Source organism: Babylonia areolata, chromosome 24, assembly GCF_041734735.1.
Source record: "Babylonia areolata isolate BAREFJ2019XMU chromosome 24, ASM4173473v1, whole genome shotgun sequence".
NCBI lineage: Eukaryota > Metazoa > Mollusca > Gastropoda > Neogastropoda > Buccinidae > Babylonia > Babylonia areolata.
Genome location: NC_134899.1, coordinates 19899027 through 19904026, shown reverse-complemented (window position 1 = coordinate 19904026; position 5000 = coordinate 19899027).

Here is a 5000-nt window from a genome sequence, read left to right as displayed (position 1 = left end):
GCATCTCATGTTGTTGATTACCTTTTTTTTTTTTTTTTTCTTTTTTTTTTTTTTTTGTAACATGGCGATTTGCAGATATTTCAAAGGTCCCCTGTGCTCGATTATCACAAATAAGACAGTATGCTCACTGTAGAATTGAAGAATGATTTTGAAAGCCGAACGTGCTGATTTGAAAGAAGATAAAGGATGCATACCGGTTACCAAAGGAGATAACTAGCTGATATATAAAGACCACGCTAATTTGTAAGGGAAGACGTGCTTTTTTTTTCTTCTTTCTTTTCTTTAAAAAAAAATTCTTTAAAAAAAAAATTATTCCTGAAGATAGTCTGCTACTGCTTCAGTAGATAAAGTAAAACACCAAAATTTCTGCTGATACTAATGGTTTTAAAAGAGCGACTGCGTGCCTACTGTGAAAGAAAAATAAATATCGCGGTGTGATGGTTCGCAATGATAAGATTACTGGGAGACAAGGGTGCAGACGACACCGGGAAACGGTTAAAAGGCCAAACACAAGCACGCTCGTGCTGACACACATACATCCATCCCCCAGAAGAAAAGTTTGGGACCACTTTTTTTGTCGCACGCAAACCAAGCAAAGTCGATTAATCCGTGTATGGAGCGTGTGCCCAAGGGGTTCTTAACATGTTTTTCTCTCTAGCGACAGAGGCCAAGACGAGGGGTGGGGCGGGGGTGGAGGGGCAAGAATCGGGTCAAGAGCGGAACAGGAACAAGACGGGAAAAGGTGAAGGTTAGGGTGGTGGTCGTGGTGGAGAGATACAAAGAGAGACACAGACAAAGAGAAGAGAGAGAAAGAGAAGAGAAGATAGGACAGACACAGAGGCACCCAAACTGAAACAGGCACAACCTCCAAATCCCCCCCCCCCCCCGTCCCCCTCCGTCCCCAACCCCCTCTTCTCCAGCAATCCCACAAAGCCCAACAGAATGAGAATGCTTCAACCTGCGGCAAAAACAGAATGATCACTCTAATTCCGACCCTTACTCTCAGAACGCCATTTCACACAGAAACAAAGTTATACATTGTTGGACACATTATAAGAACGACAAATAAGAGATGACACATTGTTGGACATTATACGAACCACAATTATCTATTATAACATAATTATTGTTGGACAGGTCATAAGAACGACAATAAGAGATGAAACATTGTTGGACACGTTATAAGAACCACAATTATCTGTTATAACATATTGTTGGACACGTTATAAGAACGACAATCATCTATCTCCCTCACTATCTCTCCTGTCCCTACCTGCGTGACATGACACGGTACGGACTGGACAACGCCTGTCATGGCCCTAACGAGCACCAGCAGAATGTCACTGTAACCTCTCAAATCGACGACCGGGAATTGAAACCAGATATTTCGCAATATGAGTTTTTATTTGTTTGTTGTTTGTTATCTGAGATTCATTTAAAATCAAGGAAAACGTCTCAAGTTGAAAACAATGGTCACCCCATACATGCTGCTGTCTGCAGTCTGGAGGTCTTTTGTGCAAACTCTTCCAAAATAGTTTTTTTTTTCAGGTTTGTTTTTAAAAACAAAAGAAGACAAAAACAACAACAACAGCAACAAAAAACACACCACATAATGTTTCGCAATCACTTGTAACAAAGCAGGTTTCTCTGTCTCGGATGACAACTGCTATGTCACTGAAACTGCCGCACAAAAACAACAACAACAAAAACAAACACCTGGAACAATAGAATTTATCTAGAAATGCATCTTTTGATGACACATACACTGATATATTTCTTTTTTCATTCGTCTTGTTTTGCTTTTGTTTAGTGCATATCCTTTGATCAGCAATTTTCGATGGCATACCTGGTGGTGGTAACGGTGTGTGTGTGTGTGTGTGTGTGTGTGTGTGTGTGTGTGTGTGTGTGTGTGTGTGTGTGTGTGAGAGAGAGAGAGAGAGAGAGAGAGAGAGAGAGAGAGAGAGTGTGTGTGTGTGTGTGTGTGTGTGTGTGTGTGTGTGTGTGTGTGTGTGTGTGTGTGCGTGCGCGCGTTTTCGTTCCACAAAAATTACTGACACCAAACTACAAGCGTAAAGAAAGAGATGTCGGGTTGATCAACTAATTAAGAAATCAAAACGTACCAATCGAAGCTTGTTCAGCGCTCATACCGCCAATATCCCGATAAAAGACGAAAAAAAGGAAGTGATGTACAACTTGACAACTTACTTTTCACCAAGAATTCTCCGTGCAGTCTTCTGCACCACACACAAGATGTAACCGCTCAAAGTGTGAAAGTCACATGAAAACGAAGACTCGCAGACCATAAAAGTAGCTCAACTTCACGCACATGTGAACCTGGATATCAATTGCACTCGTGGTCAGAGCACACACTGATACATCGCTGCCCACCGTTCTGTTTGAAACGTTGCACCAAAGTAATGTTCCTCAATGACACAGTGTAGCTGTGACATACGCTTATGTCTGGGTGAAGAAAACAGTCACTCACGTTTTCCACGTGTCCTTTCTGCAAACTGCCCAGAGCAGGTGACCAGTTTGATTTGTACCCCGCTAAAATGTACACCCGCTGTAAATATACGGTGGTCTCTTAAAATTCCCTTTCACCGCCAATGTCTCATTTCAGCACCAGCCAGGCAGATCATCTGTGTTGTTAGAATGCGACCGCATCATGGGTCTGTTGTTCACAAACCTACTGCTGTTGATTTTCTGTGGCAGGATAAGCCATATTTCATTCACAACACAGGGGAACCCTCTGCTGTTCTTAGGCGCCATCTTTTATGTGCTTCTAGCACCAGGGAGTGTTTCACTCTAAACTGACTGGCGGTGAAAGGGAAAATCTTAATTAAAAGCACTCAGCAAATCATGACGGTTGAGTGACAACTGTCACGTCATCGAATAGCGTTGCACAAATTACCATCAATAATTGCATAATACATGTAAAAGACTGTAGTAGAAGAATCTATCACTGAGCTCTAGTGAATAAGCACCACCATCCTCCGTCCATCCTCTTACTCAGCTCCCTCAGAAAGCGAGAAGATTTAGGGTCCGTTGCCGAATCATGTGTGAGCCGGCACGATTCTCCCACCTCTACTAGATCTTGATCGCACACAAAGAATCCACGGCAAGGAAGAAGCTATCCAAGACAGAATCATGTACAAAACATGTACAGTCATGTACCAAAATACAGTTTGCCCGCCTGTGTGAAACGAACATATACACGCAGACAGAAAAACCAAAGAAAACGGGTGGCGCCGCGTGATATACACGGTGATATATCAAAGCTATTAACAAGTAGGCCAGATCCCGGTATTGCTTTCGCGGTGGACGATGCTATAAGCAGCAATAAGTTATATCAAAGAAGGTGATAACAAACAGCTGCTTCCTTCATCCTCTGGCTGTAATATATACATCGCATTCCACTACTCAACTATCCCGTGTTTCATGAGATGATCATTCTGGGTTTCAGAATGCCAGCTAGTGTCAGGCACAAGTTTGAAATCACGTCAAAAGTACTGTATATCATATTTCATTTAACAGAGCTGACACTCGTTTCACAAGCGTTCAAAATATGATCTTTATAAACTTACAGCTCTTTCTGTGCATTAATCCAAAATATTCTGAAATAATCCAAACATAGAACGTCAGTGTATTTTTTCAGTCGGCCTCTCCACCGTTCAGCGTTGTTGAAACTCCACGGTTACGACTCGCATCTTAATTCTCGTTCATTAAAACCCACGACTTAATTCCTCTGACTTTGCGGACACCTTCTTCCCTTTCATACCCTTCCATCACTTCGTCAATTCTGGTGACCATGACGATTACGAAGTTATTGCATTCCCATCCCACTGGGTCTGGGCGGGTCTTTTCAGCAGGCGATGGCAAGATGGTGACACACAAACTCTTAAATGTTTTGTTCTTCTGTGCCCACATCATTTCCATCCGCCGTACAAATATACATAGGGGGCAACAAACCAGCAGGATCACCGCTCACATGTACGGGGATGCTGACACTGACAGCCAGTTGGTGTCCGTACACCAGACTCAGCCGGCGGCACGTTTGTAAAGACCCCCCCCCCCCCCCCCCAACCCCTCCCTCTCCTCTCTCTCTCTCGCCCTTGGGTACCCGTACGCACGCATGTGTGTGTGTGTGTGTGTGTGTGTGAGAGAGAGTGAGTGGGTGGGTGGTAGGGTATGTGCGCGTGTGAGTACGTGCATGCATACATGTGGTGTGTATGTGTGTACATGTGTGTGTGTGTGTGTGTGTGTGTGTGTGTGTGTGTGTGTGTGCGTGTGTGCGTGTGTGTCTGTCTGGGTGTGAACTAAAAAAAAAAAAGAAGGAAAAACTTAGTTCTGTAGGTCTATTAACCCAATCTTTATCTCGGAATCGTGAAAACAGAAATTCTCGAAAAGACAAATCTACACAGTAGAAAAATATATACAAACCTGAACGATATCCGGAAAAGAAACTGAATTACCCACTGACCATACAACGGTTCGAAAGATGTCAGATCTTCGATCAATACTACTACATAGCCATGTGTCGTAGAGTGCGTGCACAGCCGGTTTTGACTAGATCACGCCCCTTAGAGAGGCCACTGTAGCGCTGTCTTCGGTGATCTCCTGTTCTGGTAATGGTTACTACTACTACTACTACTTCTACTATATATATATATATATATATATATATATATATATATATATATATATATATATATATATATATATATATATATATATATATATATATAAAGCCAAATGACTAAGGGATGCCTGCATTGTGAAAGTGATGTCCTCTTGTTCCGACCAAATTAGAAAAAAAAAAGGAAAAAAAAAGATGAGAAAAAAAGAAAGAAAAGTGCAGCATCGATCGGCCTCTCTCTCTCTCTCTGTGTGTGTGTCTCTCTCTTTTTTCTTCTTTTTTTCTTTTAAACTTTTTTTTCTTTTCTTTTCTTTCTTTTCTTTTAAAACTAACTACGTGCTCTTCGCCACCCCAGCTCACGGTT